This window comes from Haemaphysalis longicornis, unplaced genomic scaffold (genome assembly GCF_048455015.1).
Source record: "Haemaphysalis longicornis isolate Haplotype H1 unplaced genomic scaffold, Haemaphysalis longicornis Haplotype H1 scaffold_3, whole genome shotgun sequence".
NCBI lineage: Eukaryota > Metazoa > Arthropoda > Arachnida > Ixodida > Ixodidae > Haemaphysalis > Haemaphysalis longicornis.
In genome coordinates this window covers 20351247-20377464 of record NW_027526335.1, presented here as the reverse complement: position 1 = coordinate 20377464, position 26218 = coordinate 20351247, and the positions used below count along the sequence as shown (strand labels likewise).

The 26218-nt window shown below is 46.6% G+C and overlaps 1 protein-coding gene across 1 annotated transcript in view; it reads left to right on the top strand.

Annotated features, from left to right (window-relative positions):
- Positions 1-5440: 5440 nt before the first annotated feature.
- Positions 5441-26218, top strand: part of LOC144173188 (homeobox protein Hox-A3-like) — a 35979-nt gene continuing 15201 nt past the window's right edge. Inside the window, exon 1 of the mRNA XM_077701694.1 lies at positions 5441-5653. The gene's annotated coding sequence lies outside the window, so the exon portion shown is untranslated. The remainder of the gene's footprint in view (positions 5654-26218) is intronic.

Sequence of the window (26218 nt, the reverse complement as noted above, 5' to 3'; positions counted from 1 at the left end):
CGCCAAGGGTGCATCAACAAAAAAGTTGATGCTCCCTTTTAGGTTCCTTTCGTCTAGGGTTTTACCACGTGCAATTTCGACTACCCGCATGCCTTCGTATGTTTCTGTTAAATAAACTCTATCATTTGGTTTGTGATCTATCAGTTAGTTTTATACAGTAACGTAAAATAACGACGTTACTTTTTTACAGTAAGTGTAACTGCAACAAGCTACTTTTGGAAACTCGGTAACTAACTCGGTAGAGTTACTTTGTTGGCTGAGGTAACTGTTACCATGACCCTGTTACTTTTTACTGGTCACATGCCCATAACTGGATGCTGGTAGGTCTTAGCTGCGAGTGAATCTTGGCAGCAAGACACTTCCCGTCTGCTTTGGGCGTCGTCCAGTCTTAGTTCGGGACGAAAGCTTGAGGCCTGCCACCCTCTTTCGCGTGTCTCTTCTAGGTCCAAACAAACCCAGGCAGGTGAATGGTAGTCGGAGTCGCTTGCGTGTTGCGAGAGGTGCAAGTGACCTTCAAGGCGCGTCCCATGGTGCATTGCGAGGTGCAGTGTCGCAAGCGCGCAACCACGCCATCGGCGTTGGCGAAACCTGTTGGTGATGTAATGCGAAATGTCTACGCCTTACACGGGTAGCATGAATAAATTCGTCGTCAGAGGATCCGCTCTACCGAGATCATCTCGCAAAGCAGGTGGCTGCGTAAGTTTTCTTTTATGTTTCGTTGGAGACTGGCGTACTTGCGTTATAAACGACTTCGTCAATCCGGTAACGCTCACCGAATTCTCAGTCCGTAAAATGCTGCAAACACGCCGTTACAAACACGGTACGCCTTCCGTCGCGATCTGTTGCTTTGAAAATTTGTGTTCGATGCACGAGGCAACATTGGTAACTTTGCTTATACTTATCTAAGTGCGACTCTTACTCAAGTAACTAAACAGTTGTTGCGTAGCAGACGACAGAAATGCGCTGTGCGAGTGCCTGCCTTCTTATTGTACAAAACAGCTTGCTCCCAGCCATCCATCAAGGGAGGGAGCACGAGTCGTCTCTCCGGCGACTCTTCTCAGCGCAAGCAGCGCTGACACCCGGTCTTCTTCACAGGCGCGACATCTGGTTATCAGCGACAAGTAAGTCGCCGGCGGCACTCAGTGAGCATTCCACGTCTACAGTGCACGTTCCATTCCCTTCTCTTCTTGGCGCTTTGTTGTCCAAATGTCTTCTTTTCTTTATCCCCCCTGCATTACAGTGTGAAAGAGGCAGGCATAACCTTGTTCTCGGCTTCTTTTCTGCACGGCTTTTGTACGAAAATACGTTAACACGAAAGTGTTTTATTCCGGGATACACAAACACTTCACTGACGTCATATCCGTCACGGAACTGGCGCCAATACAACAAAGCAAGCGGCCTGTAAAGGGTGCACCCCTGCACACAGGGTCTTCATGTGGGGAAGCAAGCTTTAGTACTAAAGAGTACGTTATACTTACCTTACTTACCTTTAGAACTAAAGAGTACGTTATACTTACGGTTGTTCGTTTTCGGGTTTTATATTATAACACGAAAGTGTTTTATGCCGGGATACACCAAGGTTTCACTGACGTAATATTCGTCACGGAAATGACGCCAGTACATATTTGCCGAAACGACCCGCCAGCAGGACATCGCTCGCCAAGCACACCTACATGACAGCCGCCGACCCGCAAATCATGCTCAGCTGCAGATTTCGCTGCACATTTTTCTTTCGCTTTTTATTGATTGTTATGACAGAGGAAGGAACCACATTTTTTTAATTTAGCGTAATAACGAGCGTAGTCAGCGGAATCGCCTCAAGCGTTGCACATAGTGCCTATCACCGCCGCCGCCAAGGGCCAGAAGAGAATTAAGAATACGCACTGGCGTATACAGACATTGACATGGCAGATTCTACAGAGTCTACCAATCATAGAGAACTTGGTGAGGTGACGAGAAGAAGCGTTGGTCTTCTGCGTAGTTTTTTTCTTTACTAGCGTGTTGCCTGGTCAACTTGCTTTCACACCATAGTGCATCCGGAGTTTGGTGCACGTCCATTGAAGGTTAAAACGTTGCTTATAATTCGAAAGATGACAGTGCGACTAAAGGGTTAATTTTTCAGCATGGCTTAACGTGTTCGTCAAACGGATCAATAGTAGCACAAAAGAACTTGCCGACCTCACAATTTTCAGTGGTTCTTATTTTATCACACTAATACAAATCCTGCGCGACGGCAGTCCGCGCGAAATCGTCCCGTCGAAGAAATCCCGCCCGCCTCAGGCCACCGGAGCTCCTTTCTTTCTTTCTTTCTTTTACACTGCGGTGGCATGACCGTTGTAATTATTGGCTGACGATGTCTGTTTATCACGCAAGTCTCGCATTTCCAAACGGCTGACTATGGTTAGTGGAAGCGGCACATCGCGCGAACTCACGCTTCGGGGGAACCGTGCATGAATCGCCCACACCTGTCGCCTAATGCTGTCGCCAGGTGAATTAGGTGCACAAGCATGTCGTGTACGCACCATAACACGCATTCATGCCCGGTTCGAAGTAAGCTGCGGAGTCACCACATTGTCATTGACAAAATATAAAAGCCCATGCATGCCGTAATCACGTACTCAGGGTCATTTTGGTATTTCGCCGCCGTCACGTATAGCGTGTATTCACTGGCGAGGGCCGCATGCAGGCAACCATGTGAGTGCGCCGTAACTGGTTACGTCGGGCTCCGCGGGATGGCGGTACTTGTTCGTGCTAAGCACATGATGCGTGTGTGTGATGTTCCAAACTCTACCCCAACGAACGCTAAGTAATGCCTCGAGTCCAATGTGAGTGCGATTAATAACATCTCTGTTGACACTACCGTTGAGAAGCGGGTTGAAACGGAGCAGACGACGCAGGCCGGTGCTTTTTTTTCTTCGGTGTGCGGTCGCAGTGACACAAGCCGCGCACTGTCAGTGGTGCATCGGCCATGTTTGTGGCCGTTTCCAATGTTGCCTAGCGAAGAAATTGACAGCTAAACTTTTCAATGAATACCACCTATACATCTTCTGCAGCTGAGGATAGAACTCTCAGCAACTGAACCGCTGAATGGCAATAGCGAGTAGGGCGGAGTCGCGCGCATGCATGCTCATAATAGCCGCTATTGGCGACCGCATTATCTACCATTTCGGTGCATAGCTTCTCCCTCTTCTGTCTTGAGATTTAAAGCTGCTTATAGGCTTAAAAAAAGGAAGCAATACCTGCACATGATATGACTGCACTAACCACGGCGGACTTGCACCGATTCGTAATAGGCAGGGCTGCCTGCGAACAAAATAATTGAGAAAACAATATCGATAATAGAAAATTAGCTGGGCGCTTGGGAGGTTAATCTGGCATCCGGCAAGGTCCCGCGCTCGAACCGCTTTTCTTTCTAATTTTTATTCATGACATCAATGTCGAAGTGTTCGTGCAGATAAAACGGTTTACTGACGACTGCACCCTATATAAACCGTACGAAAGGATAACGCAGGTTAATGCTTCTCAATTCCGCTCCTATCAAGTTAGACGTATTGTGCTCCACGTGGCAATCGTTTTATTTATGTCTTGTCAGTCAATCCCCACAGACCGGAAAGGAAATTTTAACAATTGATATAAATTAAAGCAGCAAGCCTAGAAAGGGTGGTCGGATTAGTGGTGTTAGGTTCAGAGATTGATGTACTGGAAGCGCGAAACCGGTTGAAGAACAAAAAATTGAGGGTTAAACAAACAAAAACAAAAAGAAACGGGACGTACTTTTGTAACAAACACGAAAACGGCATTCTTCGCACTCTTCATATTCTGTTATTTATCACTGTCTTTAGAGCGTTTAAAATAATAAATATTTGAGCATTATACTCACGGATGACTTAGTTGGAACGAAAAAGTTTTTTAAATAGAAAATAGGCCATGCCTACGGGGCTTCGAGGGCGGCCACTGCAGAGATGTTGCAGGTGGTGGCATACAAATCGGTTATTAGGCCAATCCTTTAACACGCCTCGAGGATCTCTATATAGACGCAAGTATATATTTACACTGCAGAGCGTGAATAGAAAGCCAACCAAGTTTCAGTCGCCTCTATTCCCAGGGTGGCGCTCTTCTCCCGCAGGGCTGCCAAGAATAGCTAGCTGAGCCTGATACCTTGCAAGAAAAGGAGATACGATCAACTCAAATATTTGCATCTGCCTTGTCAGTGTAATCTCTGTTTAGATAAGGCAATTTATGCTACACGTGTTGAACAGCGCTCCGTGGCAGTGTACCAAAATGGCAGGGATTTCAGGCAGAACAAGCGCCTTTTGCAACTAGTTCTATTTTCAATGGGCTATTCGTGGAAGAGACTGCCAGCCTGGCATATTGCCCAACTGCGGCATGTTCTGTGCGGGGCTCAAATAATTTTAAATATCCCATTCAGGATCACATTCTGTCCTTCCTCTTTTTTTTCTGCCGCCATGCTCTTGATATATCATTGCAATGCGATTCATTTTCTTTTAACCGATGGAGCACAGTATGACTCCCCGCATCCACAAACTCCGCGGATCGATATGCACTGTCCTCCTATGTTCTTAGGACGCACGCCGTGTAAGTTACCATACATTACTTATTCAAAGCTTCTTTTTTCCTGATTGTGTTTAGGGGTTCCTGTCTAAACCCGGTCATGCTGTACCTTCCCAGCCACGCGAAGGTATCGCGGGGGTTATTTGCATGAGTTGACAACGTACGGCCTCGATATGTATAGGTTACCTTTTTTGTTGCTATTTTTTTTTTCTGGCGAGGAACGCACGTGTCTTTAGGAGTTCTTATTCCTGCATCTTTGCTCTTGTTTTCGCTCTCCAAGCGGTATTTGTTGTCAACCTTAGCAAGAGCGTAGAAAAAGAAACGGAGGAACCGGCGCTCTCGCCCAGGATGTCAGACAGTGAAAGCTCCTCCGGCTCCTGCTGCCCTTCTGCATGTGCCCACTGTTAAAGCGGAAGTATGGGAGGCGGAGGAAGAAGAAGAACGTAGAAAAAAATTAGCAGTGGCTTAGGTCGGCTATGCCAGGATATACGTAGCGTGAGCTAAGGTTGAGCTGGTTATTCTTAGGTTTCCTGGTTGTCTAGGATTAGCTGTTTATTATGCTTACTACTGCTAAAACGATTTTCAATCCAATTTAATCGGCGGCGGCGGCTCCGGCGCGCCAGCTGTGCACCGTGTGACTTCACTGCTCCTCGCGCATGCGCGGCATGGCTCTCCAGGAGCCACGCGAAACTGCTCAACCTCGGGCAGTGTAGCTCGCGCTACAAAGAGCTGGTCCGTCGCGTCTTTATCTATACGACTTGCATGGTGACGTCGGTGGCGGGTTCTTTCCCTCTCCCGTCCGCTCCCACGGCCTGCGGTCGGCGGCGACGCCATGCTTCAGTGCGTGACCGGGGTCAGTCTCTGCGAGTGGTCCCGCCGGGACATATTAGACTCCGTCGGCGGCCAGTGTTTATCACCTGGATGGCCAGTGTGTCGGGCGTGTGCGCGGGGCAGCCAGTCGCGTCGCCGCTGGGCTATATGCCGACGGCACGCGCGCCCGCCGCCGAAACGGGAGCGCGTCACGAAAACACTTAGCGCGGCGTCCTGGGACCTGCTCCGGCGTCGGCCCCGGATTCGAGCTGTTAAGTGCCCGTTCTTTACACCGCTATCGCTGTGCGGCGGGGGCTGCCGGCGCGGACAACGATGTTTGCCCGGTGCTCATCGCTGATCGCCTGCTAACTTGCGAAATAACGATGATTGCCAGGGCGTCGCTCGTTAGCGGCCCGCCTGACGCCTGAGTCACGGCCAGGTCGTCGGAGCCGAGGCCCACCCAATATTGACGACAGGAGGGGGAGGAAAGGAGGGCTGGTTAGCTGGAGCAGCGTTGTTTATGGTCGTGTCCGCATGCGGTGAAATTGGATTCAGAGTTGGCTTTGGCAGAGTTACGAGATAGCTGTATCCGTGACCTGTCATTGGTTACGGTTCGCAGGTGCTTTGATGCGGCTAGTCACTTTCTACATCAACTTACTGCTCTGAAATCCACGTACTGCCGGAAGGTTAACAAATTGGCCTAATTTTTTCCCTGGGAGCAGGGAAACGTAAAGAATATGAGCGGGAATATGAGCGGGAAAACGTAAAGAACTGAAACTGGACCGTGTGCCACAAATTTTAGGCAAAGCAAATAATAAAATACACATCTACAAAAGGGGTGACTGCCGGATCAAGACTTCTTGTCCACTCAGCGGGAAAATACTATAAAAAAAGCGACACGCAACTCTCGCTCGTGTAATTCTTTTTTCTCGCGCGGGCGACGATCAAACGAGCAAGAGAGTTAGCGTCTATCTTCCTCTCGTTAGCTTCTTTCCGCTCCGTTCGTTGTTCACGGGAGTTCCTTATTCTCCTCCTTGGCCAGTTCCGCTTAGTTTTATTGTCTTGGTACGTCTCCTCTCTTTACTATCTCCCCCCGCAGCAATCGCTTAGCGCCCGGCTCAGGATGCAACGAATCCTAGATAACAAGGGGTAGAGACACTCTGCGTCTTTCTTTCCCGAGATATACCATATGAAAAGGAGCACCCGCATTGCATGAAAAGGTGATTTAGGCGGAGACGATGACCCAGTTCCCCGCAGGCCGTATGATGACGAAGTCGACACTCCGTCTGCCCCTTCATACTGCGGGCCTCCACACAGACGAGCCTCTATCGCGCCGCGTCAATGCCCCGAGTAATCTGAGTAACCGCGCTGCATGCGGGCCTATGTACACATACGCTGGATGCCGCTGCCGCGGTATAGGTAGTCCAGCTGAGACCCGCTGCCTTGATGAGCCCTTTGAAGTATATGACTACTTAGGATCCCCTCAGGCGCCACTTACGGAGGTTACGTAAGCCATGCGAAGCAATATGCGCATCGCCCAAGCGGCACAAACGAATAAGCTATGCTTGATGGCGGCTTTCGGTAGAGTTGGTTTCACGGCGTGCCGCTGATAACGTTATCATCTTGGTAGATTCACGCACTACTACCGAAAAAGAGAGCGTCTTTTAGTCCCACTGACCATGCGAATCAAAGTGTTTAAGTAAACACAAACAAGACAACGAACACGTAAGCATGAATAAAAAGATATAAAGGGCAGGCTACTGACGCGAACCGAGCACGTTCCTTGTTTTTTGATTTGATTGATTGTCGGGTTTAACGCGCCGACGCTTCACAGGCGATGCGGCGGGCCGTATTGGAGGGCTCCGGATTAATTTGGACCCCTTCGAGATCTTTAACGTGCGCCGAAATCTCGAACAGACAGGCGTTTTCGCTTTTCGCCTCCATCAGAAAAGCGGCCGCCGCAGCCGGGAATCGAACCCGCGTCCTCGTGCTCAGTAGCAACAATGCCTTAGCCACTGAGCCACCGCTGCGGGTCATTCCTTCTTTCTGCTTTTTTCGTATAGTGATTTTTCGGTGCGCATTTTTACCCAAGTGATGCAACGTTCTGACAATATTTGAAAGCTGACACAGACCATAAGAAGTACGTAAAAACTATCATCGTTGATGTCAGTGCTTCCGTCATGCTCTTGATTTGATGCGGCGTACTCAATATTGATTTCGTTAGCTTCATTTCTTGTCAGACGTTTGATAACATATTGCTGTCAATAACTGGGAATGGAGACATTTTTCAAAAGCGAGAAAAAAACAGCTGTATTTCTCGCTTATCAATCTAGGCGCCGCGTTGTTCCCTTCTCTGGCGTATGCGAAGCCAAGCGCAGCCTTTACACCCGAGGCAGCCGAATTGCCCTCGAGCACGATTCGACGCACAAGCAGGGAGAGCACTTTACGATTTCACTTTCAGCGATGTTTCAATCCGCTTCAACTTAAGTGCTGCCCACACGGAAGCCACGCGAATGCGGAGAAACAGCGGTAAATAAGAGATATACGAGCCCGTTGAATAACAACTCGGCCGCTTTGTGCGGCCGCAGAGGGGTTTCCTTTCTCTCTCTCTCTCTCTCCTTTCGCCGAGCGAAGAGTACCGTTGTTCGCCGTGGCGTAACACCGGCCACTGGCGCTGCCCCAGCTGACCGGTCAACAACGCGTGAATGTCCTTCCCGGCTTACGGCGGCGACTCGACTGTGCTCGCACAATGCCAGCCGGGCATGCCGTAGGCCAGCGTCAACAACAAGTAGGAACCGCTCGGGAGGTTCTTTGCAACGCTGTGCACGGACGGGAAGTGTTACTTAAACAGGTCGCCAACTGCGGAGCGTTGATTTTGGTTGTACGCAGCTCGGAGGTGGGACATTATTTGTTACAGAATTGAATATACGCTTGCAACCATGGACGAAAATTCACCCGTATACACGTCGTAAAACCTCTCCGCCCAGACTACCTTCAGCACTTTTCATGATTATCAAGCGAACCGGTTAGGTGTCGGGCCTCTCCGAAAAGTGACGAAATTATATTACCATTGTTAGGAATTTTTAACCCTATGCGTTGTTGTTGTTTGATCCAGTTACTGCTGTAAATAAGAAATGAACCGTCGTGTATGTGTGTCCATTCTTTGTGACGTCACAATACCGCTCTTCATTGAACGTTACTCAGGTTACGTTAAATCAGCGCTCAAAACAAATTTTGTCGTGAGCTTTCTGTTATAAGGCAGTTCCTCCTAATTTTTTTTTTCAAAATACGTTTGTGGCGTGAGTGACCGCCTTATTGTTCCAGTTTCAGTCAGGATGCAACTAAAATGAACGCCTAGCAACTTGTCATGTACTTTATTTCAGCTTCCCTCCGACCAGTTCACTTGGGCTCTTTTTACAAGGGCCCCCGGGTGCGGAACGCCACCAGATCTCTGGGAGTCCGCGATTTCCTTCTTTCACTTCTGTTCCCGGTCCGACTTCTCCGAACTTCCATTTATGCGCGAAATTTTAGTTTGGCGGTGGAATTCGTGGAATTCGTATATCGGTTCTGAAATTGATTCTACACGTGTAAAGCTTTTCTCTGGGAGGCTCAAAGTAAGGTGCAATTTTATTTTATTGCGTAAGCATCCGTTGGTGACTCCGCGTCAAACCCTGCCGGTGTGTTCGTCCGTCCGTCGGTTAGGAAAGCTTGGCACGATGTTCTTTCGGTAGTCTCACGTGGGCCATAAGGGACATTTAATAAAAGGTCCGTTACGTAAATGCGTAGGTTCGGAGGTGAGCCCTTATATATAGAAGGGATGTTTACGCACTATCCTCCGATTCCCAGTCTCTAATTTCTGCCATTGTATTGTGCTTATGTTTTAGCGGAAAATATACTGGTGTCGCTTTCTCGTAGTCCCAATGGCAGTCCCACACGTGTCGTATCATGCCTTTGAAAGTGTTATTTCCAGTCATATTTCGAGTCGCTTTTCCTCAGTACATATTTTGTGACAGCTATGCTTGTCGCTGATGTTGACATAAAAAAAAAAAAAAAAACTTCGAAAATATAGATGTGATTGGGCAGGTTGGCTCGTAGTGCGGAAATAGCTCAAAAGAGTCGAGAAGTGGGCTAGTTGCTACAGATTAATTGCGGTGAAAATAGTTCAGCGCCAGCAATAAAACACACAAAAAGAAACGACGGACACAGACTCATCTTGTTCTACCTTCTGTATGTGTTTTTGTCTACCTGTTATTTTTGCGAGGAATGGGGCAGCTTTGCAACTAAGAACACAGATGCCCATTCGCTGGTTCACTGCTAAGCTTCGATGTGTGCAAAATAAAATGTCCTGTTACGAAGCGGCAAGACTGTCCGGGCCGTAGTCAAAGGGCATATATAAGGGACAATACTCGAAAAGAACTTTGAACCAGATTGCAAACCATGTCCAATCTTTTTACGAGGCTAAAGTTTACCGACTGCGAAGCGGCAGAGACTAAGCCCATGCCCCAGTCAGAGGCATATAACGCAAAAAAAAAAATTTTAAAGGACATTGAAGCAAATTGAAAACATTTGCCAAACACTAAATGAGGTTGAAGTTTACCTACTACGAAGCGGCAAAGATTAAATTGATGCTGTAGTCAAGCATACAGCGAACAATATTTGCAGGACACCGAAGAGAGTTGCAAGCATCGTCCAATCACCTAATTGAGTGCAAGTTCACGTTTACCTACTGCGAAGCGGCAAGCATTAAACTGTGGATCTAGTCAACAAAGAGATACAGTGAAAATTATTTTAATGGACACTGAAGAAAGGAGAAAACATTGTCTAATCACTTTATGAGGTTATAGTTTGCCCTGTATATGTCATTAGCTTCTCCGGCCAAATCAAACGCACTTTTTACGAAGAAATCTCGTTTAAAAAAAGCCGTTTACCTTGCACCATGTGACTTGTCGGTTTACTGTGATGGCGCACCTGCGAACACACGAGGGAACATTTAAACGCTTGCACACGAGCTTATCTCATGTAAACTGCGCTCGAACAAATACAAAGTCGATATGAAACATTAAAACGATCGCAACCGAAATTCCAAATGTTGAGATGGCTTGAAAATACGCTGCACGCGAATTTAACATCGATGTGGCAGTTGGGAAGCCGCGGGAGCGTCGTGTATTGTCTATAGTTTTGCGCAGATTAACTGACTTACTCTATCCTCATGTTAAATATTAAGGTGACATATTCAATGAGTTTAAATGTCAATGCATTTTGAAATAAGCATTATGAATATTTAATTCGGTGTCCGTTTAATTTAATAAAACGCTTGTGTGTTCGAAGGATAAGCTGCAAAGGGAGCTTAATTTTTTTTGTGTGTGGTTGATGCGCATCTAGCTGGTTCTTCTGAGGTGCAACAAACTGAAGCAGAAAACGCGCTTCTGCCACTCCAGGAGTCAACACCAGCGCGCCTCTACGTTGGACTCGTCTATGAACCGAATGGGGCTCGCGTAAATCTCCAGTGTCAACTTCCGAGCGCGATCGGATTGAAGGGGTTGAAGCCCGCACGCACACCACCCGCGCCGTGCACCGGTCAGGGCGAAAACCACGAGCGCCAGAAATCCTCCGGCATGGTCTGAAGGATATGCGCGGCTATTGGCTGTAATGACACGGCACCCCTTTCTGAACGGACCCCGGTCGCATTTGTCACGCCGAACCCGCTTCTATCGGAACCGCCGCCAACGGCGCAGCGGGCCTTTCCCGAATAAGTGCGCCAACCCCTCCCGTATTCTTGAGAACGTTTCCTCTCCACCGATCTCCCGCAGCGGGTCGCGCTTTTTCGAGTGGGTGACAAATTGCGTTCGTTCGGCGCGCCTTTCCGCGCGCAACAGTGTTTGTCCACACGCTTCTGTGCCAAAGTGTGCCCCCGTGTGAGCTCCCGTACGTGTGCATGTGTGTATACGTATGCTTTCACGCGCGTAGGAGGTTATTTCTGGCACTGCCTGTGCTCACCGAAATCGAAGCCTGTACGGATGGGGTGAATCGACGCGGCTGCGTGCGGCCTGGGCTTCCCTTGGAGGCTCCGAAGTTGTGGGGAAAGGCTTAGAGGGGAAAAAAAAAAACAGGATTAGGCGCTGTCGCTCCGCTCAGGCGCGCATTTATGCACTGCTGGTTGGCGTAGCTAATGGGCTTTCTCGCGCGCCGTGCCGGTGGACGAGACGAGAATTCGACGCCGTGATGAGGTCGGATGAGTTCAGGGACGAAAATTACGCGTCGATCGGGTTTCATGTACGCAAAAACGCGGTTTCTTGGAAATTACCCAGAACGAGCTTTTATGCCTTTTACGCGCAGACGCAATAAATGATCGATTAGCTTAGTAGGGTGAAAGACATCTCTGATGCTTGAATATGTTGTGGCTGTGACAATTACGCCCACGGTCCGTTGCAAGAGATTCCAGGTATGGAGGCGGCCGAAGATAATTGAGCTTCTAAAATATAATCGTTGGGCGAGAACGGGAACAACGGTGCTTTTTTTGTGTGTTGCCGATTCGTTGTCAAGCATTATCAGCTGTTTTGCGCAGGGCATTAGCTATTGTGGCCTGGTAAGAATTGAGGCAAGATGAAAAGGATAACTTAAAGTACCCCTTAGCTTTGTCTGCCCGCCTACGGTAGAAAATGGGTACTTGTACATACCAAACTAAAAAGAAAGACCCGCTAAACTTTCTTAGCTTTCACCTTCCACCATTGATAAGGAAAACAAGATAGTATCACGGTTACATTTATGGGACAGATACTTGGCGCCTTTACTAAGAGCCCCTAAGGACAACTTGGGTCTGTACAACGAACAATGGCTAGAAGATAGATATGAGTAACCCTTAGGGATAGGAAACCAGCATTCGATATCAGAGAACAAACGCGGGTGGAGAGAAATACAGGTCAAATTAAGAGGAAGTGGACTTGGGCTAGATGTTTAATTCGGAGATCTGAATACTTCTGAACCACCAGGGTAATAAAGTGGCTATCGATGGTCGGGTCTACAAGGACAGGAAGACCATAAACTCGGTGGAGGGAAGAAATGAGCAAAAAAAAAAAAAATGTTTCACTCTCCCCATCCTGCACCATTAAGCTCCAAATTAAAGATGTTTATCTTCTCTTCTCCAACGACGACAATGGTTGAACGTGAAACTTTCTCATAAGGGATTTCTTGGTTGTCGCCTGTGCTTTAATTAATTAATTAATTAATTAATTAATTAATTAATTAATTAATTAATTAATTTATTTATTTATTTATTTATTTATTTATTTATTTATTTATTTATTTATTTATTTATTTATTTATTAAATAATTAATTAATTAATTAATTAATTAATTAATTAATTAATTAATTAATTAATTAATTAATTAATTAATTAATTAATTAATTAATTGATTGATTGATTGATTGATTGATTGATTGATTGATTGATTGATTGATTGATTGATTGATTGTAAGGTTTAACGCGCCGACGCTACACAGGCGATATGAGGCGGGCCGTAGTGGAGGGCTCCGGATTAAATTTGACCACCTGGGAATATTTAACGTGCATCGAAATCTCTCTGAAAAGCGGCGCCGGGTCTGGAATCGAACTTGAGTATGAGCTTTGACTCGTTGAGATTTGACTTTGACTCGCACGCAGTTCGGTCTTTTGATCGCAGTGGCTTCTACTTTGACCCTTCTCCATTTGACTTCGCGTGCAATTCCATCGTCATTGGATGGAGAGGTGCATGATTTTTCTGTATAATTTAGCACGACCATTCACCTCTATCTAAATCCAAACTGCTTCGACCGTGTCGGAATGGCGGAATCGGATAGACGTTGGCTTTGTGACGTGACGGAACCAGGTTCGGTTCCGACCATAGGTAGCCTTTTTTTTTTCTTTCACTTCATTCGCGTTTGTTATTTAGTTTGTTATCATCATCGCTAGAGAAAGTCAGCTTTCCTGCAGTGCGTTTTTGACGCGACATACGTCATCAGTAAGACCGAGAAAGCTTCGATTTAATTGGGCGGCGAAGAATGGACTCGGGTATCGCAAAACGGGAACGGTTGAAGAAACACGGGAGGGGCCTTCGTCCTGGGGCCCTATTCTCGACTCCGCGTGAATTCGCCGAGAACTAGCCTTGTCTGATTGGCTTTCAGTTTTGCTCACGTTTAACCAGATGACAAAGCGGATGTGGGTACTTTCGCCATTTTGACGTTTAATGACAGATACTAGCCCCAGTTTTAAAGTTCCCTTATTTCTCTCTACTGAAAGCGCATAATTCTTGGCTGGCAATAAAAACTAGACCAAATGCAGCAGCCATGACAACGTAGGCCTGTATCTGCTATCCAACAACTATATGGCTTGTATGTCACGCCCTCTCTGTGATTGGCTCAGAAGACGTGACGTAATATAAACAGTTGGCGGGAACGTTTACGTCGCACATTCACAACTTCAGCCTGCGTAAAAGCGACGTTATTTTATGTAACAGCTTGCAAATGGCGGCTGACATCGCCGTGAAATGGGGCAAAAAAATTCGCCGGCCTTTGGCACCGGGAAATCCCCGTGAATTTGCAGCAGGCGCAGTTTCGCATGATGCAATATTTAAAACGGTCTTCTAAAGAAGAAATCATAGTTTTGACTGTTTCAAAGTCAGCCGTAACGGAGAGAAAAGATGACATCCCGTATTTTGTTTTTATGCTTGGCAACAAAATAACAACTATTTATTTCGCGTAGCTAACAACAACATGAGAGGGCAGTACAAGCCTTTTCATTGCAAAGAACTCCACGTATGGCATTTGTCCACACTCCTAAGCAAGTGGGTCGCATGATCGAATTCAAGAGAAAAATAACAAAGAAAACTGAGTTTTATTTATTGCCGCGCTTATCGAGTACAAGCTTGACGAATGAGTGAATCGGAGGCATCAGTACACTCTGCCGTTATTTGGCGTAGCGCTTCGCTATCCTTACCGCGTCATACAACCGATGGTCACGGCCGTCTTTTTCTGTGGTCACACCATAAACTTGTAACATAACAGCAGACGAAATCGTGGCGGTGGTGACGGGCGGGAAAGTGATAACGCAACAAAGCTTGCATATTGAAGCAGAGCGCTCAACTATGTTACTAAAAGCGATTGAAAGAAATAGATACGGCAAAAAAGATTGTGTGGTGTTATTTGGCTTAACGCACGCCTTTCGCTCGCTTTTATAGCTTTTGGATCCACGTTACTTGAGCGCTTTGCGTTGTTGACGCCAATTTTAACCTTAAGCAATGTGTTTCTCTTGCCAGCCTCAGCTGCCGTCCTAATTTTTATAAGACATGCCAAATGTTTTTATATGTTTAATATCTTTTGATAGCTTGGTTGTGATCTGTATAAGCTAAGCGTCAAATTACACTACATGTCATCACAGCTACACATGCACACGTCAATGATTACTTGCGTTTTGCTTACGCAAAAAACGGGACGAATTGACGGTGAATTTACGAAGTCGAGAATAGGGCCCCTGCAGTGGAGAGAAACGGGATGATGATGGTGATGACGACGACGATGATGAAACCACAGTCAAGACGACAGACGTTCAAGAGCCCGTGTCGTAGAGCGCTTCCTGTGACTGCCTGCTCACAGTGACTGGGCACACTGCATGTGTGCGCGTGCGTGTGCGGGTACTTAATGCGGCTTTTGAAAGGGGGAATTAGGATAACTATATAATCCCACACTCAGTTCCACATTTTTAACGCGCCATACATGACTTTAATACAATTATTTCGCCTCACAACAGTGTATTTTGAACGTGGTCAATTTAGAGTAATTCCATAATTGCAAAACGCAAAATAGAATGACGGATACACCAAAAATTCTGGCCATATTTTTTTAAATATTTGTTTCTATGAAAGTAAAATGGCCATACGATACTTTAGTTCCTGGCTGATGAAAAAAGCTGCAGAAATTCAGAGAATTTTCTAATGATGCGTAGCATTCCTGTGCCGCTTGTCTTGAGTGTGAGTTCTTTAGAGCCAATTTATTTTTATTTTTAGAAATCCTGTCCGACCAATTGCTTTCATTTAAGCTAAGGATTACAGGTGTTACTTGCGCCAAATCTGCATGATTGTGGAAATGCATGGAGTTACACGGCTCGTGATTTTCCGTATTTTTATACTTTTCTATTTTTTATTTTTCCAAAATTTTGTTCGACCAATTATCTTAATTTACACTATTATAACGATTTCAGTTGGAACTTCCGCGAATTTAGTTCTACCAGTTATCTCCACTTACGCTATTATAACGATTACAGGTGGTACGTTCGCGAAGTCTGCATTATTGTGGAAATGCAGGGCGTTACGCGGTTCGCCATTTCCTGTAATTATGCTATATTTTCTTACATTTTAGTTTTTCAAAATTTCGTCCGACCAATCATCTTCATTTACACTATTATAGCGGTTAAAGGTAAACGTTCGCGAAATCTGCATTATTGGGGAAATGCCAGGTGTTATACGCTTCGCCATTTTCCGTAATGCGGTACTCGGCAAAGAATGATACGCATTAAAGACGACCGAAAGGATGCTCACGCTGAACGGATCCCCGAGGCGCCCTTTTGCCACGAATCTTTTACGTCCTTCGGAACCCTAACGTTCCATTCCGTTATATTGATTGTAGGGTTTAACGCGCCGACGCAACGCAGGCGATGAGGCGCGCCGTAGTGGAGGGCTCCGGATTAATTTTGACCACCTGGGGATCTTTAACGTGCGCCGAAATCTCGTGCACACGGGCGTTTTTGCTTTTCGCCTCCATCAGAAAAGCGGCCGCCGCGGCCGGGAATCGAACCCGCGACCTCGTGGTCAGCAGCGCAACGCCTTAGCCACTGAGCCACCGCGGCGGGTCCATTCCGTTATATCAGAGTTTGTCGCTGAGGAGTTCGCACTTGGTCTGCTCTGTAAACAGCGAGAGGCGCTGAATGATTTATAATGTAATGTGTCATGATGGCATTAATTATAACGGAGCGAGTGGCTCGAAAATTCTGCCTAAATCCTTCATTAAGACTCTAACGATTCGCCATCGGTAACTATCCAAGGAACTAGAAAGATTTCCTATACAATGATTCAGCGAGTTAAAATTAGAAAAAAAAAATGGAGTGCCAACGCATGAAAATGTCCAGGATGCAGCGATTAGCAACAATGTTTTGAGTCATCTTCGTTTGATGGCGGGAGCGCGAATGTAAGGTGAAGCTTGAACATTGCTCGTCTTTTATGTCGCGAAAGGCCGCTTCTTCCTGCTTACGTTTCCTGAGGCGAACTCTAATATTAATTAGCACTACGTCGTCACACCCGTCGGTTTAGTTACGCCGTGAGAAGAAATTAAATGGCTGCAGCCACGCCACAATGAGTTACAGGGGGAACAGAGATTGCCTGTAGGTCCTTGCAACACCTTTATGACCATGTAACCGCTTGCTTTATTCTAATGACTAAAATCACGTTTGATGAAAAGAGATGGCGATTTTGAAAGTGTAAATTCGCCTATTTTTTGTTTTGTTGTTTTGTTTGAAGACACACTGGGATAAGCCTACCCGACGGCTGTGCAACAGCGCCTGATAATTGAATCAGTTGTGGCTCCATTATTTGTGAGTTTAGGCGGCACGGTTCTGAGTAGCGTGCTCCGAAACAGACCGATACATTTTAAAGCACCCTTCTTGTACTTGTTATATCAATCTAGCACAATTTCTGTTCCAGCTGCTTGCGTTATGCACGGGCAAATTTCTAGCAAATTCGTGGGCGGTCTTATTGTATTAATGTCACTTTTTATTTGCTGTACTTTCTGGCGCACGTCTTGTCGAATAGTTCATTCGTCTGTATAAGTGCCTCAAATAACAGCCACACTGGAGCCCATTTCCCAAAAGTTTCTTCATTTTTCTTCGTTTCTCGTTTTTGCTTTTTTTTTCTCGCATTCTTTTCCTTTTTCTGTCTCCTTAACTTTCACATCCATTTTTAAAACTTTGTCCTGTTCCTGTTTTTATTTATTTGTTCTTTCGTTTTCTTTTTCTCAGCATCTCTTCTTTTACCCTTACATTCGCTTTCGTTGCTTTCTCCATTTTTTTCATGATACAGCTCCGCCTCTGGATATCTCCGCTTTCGCAACGTTTTCCCTGTGGGAGGCCCTTTGCCGCGACGCGCACTTGTCCGTATTCTGCCGCTTCTGGCGCCTCCCGCGCCGTCAAGTGGTTCCCGACAAACTCAGTTCACCGCAGGAGGCGAGGGAAGTTTGACAAGCGGCTAGGCATGTTAACACACCTTGCAAATCAGGCCTTTAACGTGAAGGCGCTTCACAAATGCTTTTGCGAAACATTTTAGTTCCGCTCTGTCGCCTTATGTGCTTTTTTTTTCGTCTTTTTAAACGGGATTGAGATAGAGTGCACCATTTTTGTATAAGGATTCCTACCAGTGGCCCACTTACTCTTAAGCAAGCACTGTACCAGGCGTTAGAGCTTTATTCCCATTCTCACATGCATCCGCAACACTGCAAGGATTTCGTCAAAGCATATATGGGATCACGTGAAACGCGGTTCGCTCCAGAACAGCGCTCTATAGCTTTTGGGGTTTGGCTACCGTATAAGTAAGAGTATACTTGTCTAGGTTCTGAATTTCTGAATTCTGTAAGGCCTTTTTGTGAGTATTCATGTTCTTTGGGCCTGCTTTAGGTTACGCACGATCATTTGCTTTTTTGTCAGGTTTGCTTGCAAACTTTAACGCTTTGGTAGGCTTTTAACGGTTTAAAATGCTTCGCCCGTGTTACGTGCGCTGTTCACCGTTAAAAAATTTCCCAAGACCACTTGTTTCGCAGGCTAAGCACCTGCGAAGCTCCCTTCAATAAATGAAAAAGACGCCCTTCTTCATCCTGAAGCGGGCCACACACAGAGCTTGAATCGACCTTAGAAGGTTTCCTCCGGTGGGTTTCAATATCTTAAAGGGGCCTGCGCGCATATTGGTTCGAACTACCTTTTGCGAGTCAACTACACGGGCTTCTGAAAGGCTTGGGCCGAGCGCCGCGCCCCTCATCTTGCCCAGTCGGTGTTCAGCGCGCAGACAACGGGGAGTGAAGTATATTCCGCCGTGAACAGCCGGCGCTCACAATCTGCCGTGAATAGGGAAGCAGATAAAAGAGAAAAGACGCGCAGCCGCCTCTGGGAACCCCCGGGAAGGGAGAGGCAGGAAAGGACGCGCGCGCATTTTCAAAGTCGCGGGTCCCGCATCACGTCACTCCCTATCGTGTTCTACTCGACTGATCACTGTATCGGACGAATCCCGCGGCAGGGCGAAGGGAAATCAGTGCCAGAACGCGTATATGTACTACACGTGCACACTGTACACACGCGCAGGCCGTACACGCACGCAGCGCGATGTTCTTGCTGAACGGGCGCGGTGGTGGTGGTGACGGCGAGCGCGACGGCCCGCCTCACCAGGAAGAGGGCTGCTGTCAGTCAAGGAACTGAGACGACGACATTGCCGGCCTGCAAAAGACAGCACGCATACAGGGGCCTGAGGGAGAGGGGGGGAGGCCCGGTGCGTCTTTTCGCGTCTCGCTCTTCCTGTCGCGCAGCGATATGGACCGCGTGCGGCGACAGGGAATCGGTTTCAAAGGTGCGCTCGCACGCTGGGAGTTGTCCATTAGCATAAACACACGCTCCGTTGGCTCGCTACAGTACGTTTTGGCGGCGGTCGCAGAGTAGCTGGAGCGGAGACCGCGATCGATGTCGATCACGCTCCCGTCACGCCTCGAATGGCATCGTCTTTCCTCGGCGCCTCCCGCCCTGTCTCCGATGCCCCGTCTTCTCTCCATCAACTAGTATAAAGACGGGTGCGTGCCTTTTCCGGCGACTCCCTTTTTTTTCCGTAGCCGCTTGCTTCCATTTACTGCGTCCCTTATTTTGTTCTTCGCGCTTGACTTTGCTCGTACTGCTTCAGAGATTGTACTAATAAAGCGGCGAAAAGAGAAGCGATGCACTTCTCTTGTACTCGCCACTTCCCCGTAGTGTTTTGCTCGCTGTTCCGTCGGCATTGCTCCTGCGCTTTCTTTTCACGGTGCCCCAATATCGACGCATTCATAGCCACCCTGGAAGATGAAGGATCGACAATTAAGGGTCCACGTAACTTTGACCTGCTAGGTTCAGTGGCCTAATGGCAGAGGAAGTTAATAAAAGCCTTAGAAATTTTCGTTCATCATCATCATCATCACCATCATCATCATCATCATCATCATCATCATCATCATCATCATCATAGGCCTGTTTATGAACTTGAATTCAAACTATGCTGGTAGTAGTGTGCCAACTAGGCAGCCGTCTGCAAATAATGAAACGGTGAGAATAAAGCGAACGCTATCCGAAATGTCGTTGGTATAACTCAGGGAAAGGGAAGGGCCGAGCGCACAACCCTAGGGAAGCCGGACTCTTAATATTTCCCGTTTTGTTCCGCTAAGTTATACAAACAGGAGGGTTAACTCTGAGGGGAAGTTGTATTGGTGAAAGCTCTCCGTGCAGAAACAAGTAAATCGTCTTTGACAAATATAATCGAGCATATTGCACCAACGGGACTTCTGTAAATTGTTTTTAAAGCCTTGCAAAAAAAAATCGTGCGCTGTTTCTAAATAGTGAGTTCTGATTGATATTAGGTATCAGGATCAACTCCGGCTGGGATAAAAAAATATAAACCTTTCTAACTGTAATGCTTTGGATAGTACAGGTGACAAAAAATAAACGGAGCATGGTTTGGAAATTTTGAGGGGATATCTCCGCCATGCGCCTAGCCAGTAACCTCGAAATGACTTTTTAAGAAAGGCATTCTAAGATAAAATCCGGCCGCATGTGCTCCATTTATGCTGGTAGCCGCATAAAATACAAATTATCTAAATTCACGAAGCCACCTGCCGCTGTGGCTAGAGATTAAGGCGTTGTGCTGCTGAGCACGAAGACGCGGGTTCGATTCCCGGCCGGGGTGGCCGCTTTCTGATGGAGGCGAAAAGCAAAAACGCCCGTGTTTACAGGATTTCGGCGCATTATAAAGATCCCCAGGTGGTCAAAATTAATCCGGAGCCCTCCACTATGGCGCGCCTCATCGCCTGCGTTGCTTCGGCGTGTTAAACCCTACAATCAATCAATCTCACGAATTCGTGCTCCGTTTATTTTTTGTTGCACCTCTACATGTACGAGAACCTATGGTAGTGGGCTAGACTTTAACTTTAGCAAGCTTTTGTTTGTCTCCAGACTTGTAAATAGCCGCATATCTCAGCTCCAACCAAATAGTGGAGCAAGACATAGTTTTAACGATGCTCCAGATATGCTTAGTAAGGGCTTATACACTTTGCATATAAATACTTCCAAACTCAATCGCACGCCTCTTTTGCATCGAATGTTAAACAAAAGTCATCTGTGCATTTTATCGTTCTGTAACTCCTTTATAACACGTTTTACAAGTAGAATTTGAGTCGAAAAACAACCCATATATGCTTCACATCACTTTAGCGTTCCTTTCAAGTATTTCTTCATAAACTCTTTTTTTTTTTTTGCGCTCGTGTTTTTTTGTTTTTTTGCGCAGTTTAGTATTTTACCTTCTGCGTTGCTCGTAGTTAGGCAAATTTGTTTCAGCTTGGATGGAGAATCTTCAAAAGTTGCCTAGTCTCCTTGTTTTGAAAAAAGCAAGTAGGTACTGGAAACCAATGCACCCGGCCCACCCCTTTCACTTTATTTGTGCGACTTGCCTTCTCTGTTTTATACCGGACCTTGGTGGTCTGCACATATACCTATGTCGCGGGTTCGATTCCCGGCCGTGGTGGCCGCTCTTTTCTGATGGAGGAGAAAAGCAAAACCTCCCGTGTGTACGAGATTTCGGCGCACGTTAAATATCCCCAGGCGGTCAAAATTAATCCGGAGCCCTCCACTACGGCGTGCCTCATCGCCTGCGTTGCGTCGGTGCGTTAAGCCCTACAATCAATCAATGCACATATACCTGGGTTGTAAGTACCATTAAAGGTAAAGAACGAGCATTTTGGAACCGTAAATCCATCGTGATACACGTGCGCACACAAGCGATCTTGTCAACCGTAGTAGTTCTGCAGCAGAGTGGACCGAATATCACCACGGGATGGCGCATGCGCGTTATTTTATACTGTCTTAATTCGCCTGAGAACATCAGTGTGCGACGACTCGTGCAGTGGCTCCTTGTTTACTCGACGGAGCATTCGCCAATTTGGATACAGCCGCAGTAAAAACTTCATTATAGAGCAGGGGGAGGCTACTTTGGAGAGATTACGATCCCTTGTACTACAGTGGCTAGCCGAGTCTCACATGTATACACACTCTCGATTAGCCTGCAGCGACGCCTGTTGCCTGTCCGTGTTTGCATCTCGATGCGGCTTTCGCTGACGGAGAGCGAAGCGCGAAGATAGCATCTACCGGACGTCGGCACGAGTCGACTAGGTGAGATACAGTCAGCAAACCGCGCCCAACAGAGCGTGCATATACGGCGGCGACGCGTACCCCACGCATGCTCTGTTTCTGAAGTCTTTCTCGCGTTGGCCCGTGGTTGGCGGGACGTGACTCAGAGGGGCATGTTTTTGCATTTCCTCATTTGTTAACAGCGGCCGCAGAAAATTATGGTTTATCCTTAAGTAACCCGGAGGCAAAAGTTAAAGAAAGGGGATCGGAAGGCGGTTAGCATTTTTTCAAGCAAAAGTCAAATGGCCATTCGTATATTGGCCCCAAAATTAGTTTTTTGCTTTGTCATACGTGTACGTTTTTATATTACATCAGATATGAAGTATATATAACAGGTATTTACCATGTCTGCAATATCGCTTCCTAAATGCAGTTGACAGAGTTACACATATATATATATATATTACACTTGACCATACCTGACATTCAATAGGCCTAACTGCGCGCCGCACTTGAGATGTGTGTTTTTGACATAACTGTAGCTGCTTTTAGGAGATGTGTCAAGCCGGCTGAGAAGGCTGTATGCATGACCTGGACTCAGGGGGGGATTTCACCTATTATGAAAGTTGAGGCTGTTTGACGACGAGCTACTTCAAATACAGCAATATATAGCGGAAACGTATGCATTGACACCCTCATATGGTCTTTAACAATTGTTTTCTAAAATGCTTAGGTATCCATCAAAAACTTTTCTGGGATTTTATACTTTTCTCCTATGTATAACTGGCAGGCAACATTATTTATTTATTTATTTATTTATTTATTTATTTATTTATTTATTTATTTATTTGTACCCTGGGGTATTTCTTTACGGAGGGGAGTAGGTTTAGGGGGGGAGAAAGCATCAAAACAGGCAGGTGTTTTAAAAAACAAGCTGGCTCAAGCACTGTGACCAGAAAAAACAACATTTCTAAAGACATACAAATTGCACACATATGTACATTTCGGGAGTAATACACAAATGTAAGTACGTATCATGGGTAAAAAAGTATGTATGCACAAAAGAAAAATTATTCAAGTAACACTACACAATGCAGAGCGAAACAAATTGATACCGTTAATTTCAAAAGTGTCTCGTGGAAGGTGGTTACACTCATTGGATGTACGCGGAATGAATGAATTAAAAAAGCCTGAGTAGTACAACTGATGGCGCCAACTTTGCGCGAGTGATCCAGACGCGATGAGACATATCAGGGCGGAGTTATTAAACAATCTCGTGAAGTGGTGTGGAAAAAAAACACGTTATGAAATAGGCGGAGGCGTGCGATTTTGTGACGTGAACTTAATAGTGGAAGGCCCAAATTGTGTTTCATTGCGAGGGTTGTTGTTTTTCATTGTGAGGGTTACTCTCCTCAATCAGCTGCCCTTTTTCGCCATCTAAAGGTGACGGCTTTTCCAAGAAAGGCTAAATTTTCCGCCCTCTGCTGGACCGTCAAAGCAATGCAGGCTATGTGGACGTCATGCATGTTGTTTTGGGCCCCAGTACAAATGGGGATTCCCCACATGTTTTGTTTGGCCTATCATGGTTTGTTGTTATTTGAAATTAGCTACGTTACGAAATTAACGGTGTCGCGTGGGTGTTGGTATATACGCTTACGTCGACAAAATTCTATATGTTAAATGATCGGCACATGGAACTATTTTACAATCCTTTTGTAGTTCCGTACATTTGGGTTAGTCGGCAGTGAGTTATGTTGCATACTGGGGCACCGCAGTATGAAATCGTGCTATACTCGGCAACGGAAGTTGCCGCTGTGCCTCGTCACCGCAGCCGGATGTTACTCCGCGCGGCGCAAGTAGCGCGTTACTGGGAATATTTTTGAGCATGGCACGAGCCACTTCCATGATCTTTCTTTACTTAATATGCTTTTAAACTACTGCAGCGACGACAAACAAACTACGTGAGAAAAGGCAGACGATATCGCGCATTCGTAGCGGTCTCCTTTTGAACGCGCGCGCCCGCCGACATCCGGGTCCGTCGCTTAGGCGGAGTGATACCGTACATGAACTATTGTCGGTGTTAACTTGTTCCCGAGTATAGGAAGTAGTTGAGACTGCCTGTAAAAAGGTTGAATACAAATCAAAACTGCTTCGCAGACCCATCCCAGCAGCATGGTGGGAGAGGCGGAACACTTTCATAAGAATTTAATACACACAATATTAAAATGAAAACTGCCAAGGCAACTTCGTCGTCATCTGGAAGCTCTAAATTCCTTTTTATCACAATGTTTTATTTTATTTCATTTGTTCATTTGCCGCCAATGTCATCGCGGGCGTCACAAAGGGGGTATGCGGTTCATTGGAACAAATAAAAACAGACAAGAAAAAGCAAGAAGACTGCAGTGGGGTATATGCTTACCTTTTTTTCCCCTTCCAGCACGACAATTTACAATAGAACAAACTGCCGCAAAGGCAAGCCTGACACGGAATATCAAATACGTTCCTCACAGGTCTCAAACATGCCTCTTTTAGGCTGCCTTGCGAAGAGACAATCTTGCATAAATACAATTGCACTTGAAAAACTATTGATTTTCGTAGCTGCCTAAGTACACTGGCAAAGCATTCACTTCGGGTCACTTTGGATCTCGCTGTGCACTTTAGAGAGTGGGTCTCGCTCTTAATTCGTGGCCCCAGAAAATCGATTATAATAATCAGCACATTTCTTTACGTTTAACTGCACAGCTTTAGCAGTGTTAACGACTAGAACAGTAGTTACTTACGAGAACACGGGGTTTGGTTATGTTAGGGTCTCAGCCTTAGCTTCTTATACCCGTGCTACACGAGCGTTTGGAAGGACATTTCAGTCGAAGGACCTTCGAAATTTCAAATGCCATTCGAACTGGAAGGAGTTTCGCCGACCTACACGGCGATTCTCAAAGGCAGTTGAAAGTTTCCGCGTTCGCCCGCCATGTTTTGGTGTCGCCACTGCTGCCATGTTTCGTTCTTGGCGAAAATGTAATTTTAGAGTTAAAATGGGCAAAAAAGCAATTATTAGAGACCAAATTGATAACTATCTACAAGCGCGAACAAAACATGCACAAGGCAGCCAGCTTCTTTTTGTCTTTTTTCGCACCGCCGGTGTTGAGAGTACCAAGTCACCTCGTAGTCGTAGAGCGAGTGGGAAAGAACGAAAACAAGCGAACAAGTGAAAAATTATTAAGATCTTGCACTTCAAACACAAAGTTTTTCTCGTAAATAATTGGTTTTGTTATTACGGCTTGCAGAAACTGAGCCCGAGGGTACGACCGTTCGCGTTTCAAAGGCCTTTGAGTCTCTCAAAGGTCAGTTGTCGTGCTCCTTTGACTCAAATGGCATTTGAACCAAAGGCCTTTGAAAAACGTCGTGTAGCAGCTCAAAGGTGTCATTTGAGTCAAAGGACATTCGACTCAAAGGCCTTCGAAACGCTCGTGTAGCACGGGTATTATAAGAGTGAGGAGAGCACACGTGCTAGTCATTTCTGACGAGGGAGACATGAACGCAAAACAAGGTCTAAAATTACGGGAAAAAAACATTAACTGTTTGTTTAAGCTGCCTGATATCGCATAATAATTCACGAAACTGTCTACCAATAGGCCCAGCAGGCAGTTAGTCCACACAGAGGGGATCGGTGGCGGTGCACAGCACACGAACCATATTGCCGATCGAGGGCCGATTGCTACCGCTCGGCTTTCCGCGGGGCAATTTAAGGACGACCGTTTCAATTGCCCTCTGCGCAACTGAAGCATGGAGAGCCAACTCTTTGATAAACCGCCCGATCCAGTGGAAGTAAATACTCGGAATGACTCTAAACGTTTTCCGACTGCTTCGACACTTATCTAACGCTCGAACCCTGTATGGGCCCTGCCTAAGCGGTATAAAGTAGCGTAACTTTCGCTGGAGCGTCCAATAAGCGGACGGGATGGTAGCGCGTGGGAGGCGCATGTCAGCGTCGCCCCCTCTCCTGTCGCTCCCCTTTCCGCAATAATTGTCAGTCATTATTATCCCAATCTGTTTGGGAGAGGAGGGCCCGTTGGGAGCGGAGAGGATGGCCGCCGAAGGCAAGCGAGCCCACTACTTAGGGAGCTCTTCTTTTTAGCCTCCTCTCCGTATTGTCGGGAGCTTTTGTGTCGCGTCGCGTGTCCCGATTCTCTGGCGGGCCCTTTTCGCGTCCCCCGCTCCTTTCACCGCACTTCGGTGGGGGGCTCAGCGGGGCGAAGCACGCCCCCCCTCCCCCCCCTCCTTTCATGGCCGACCCCCTTCCCCTCTTCCGCCTCGGCGTCCCGATTGGACCGTGGGGAGAGATTTGACGGAATAGGTTTACGTTGGACCCCCGCGCGACATCGCATGTCTGTGCGTACTTTGTTTCGCCCAAA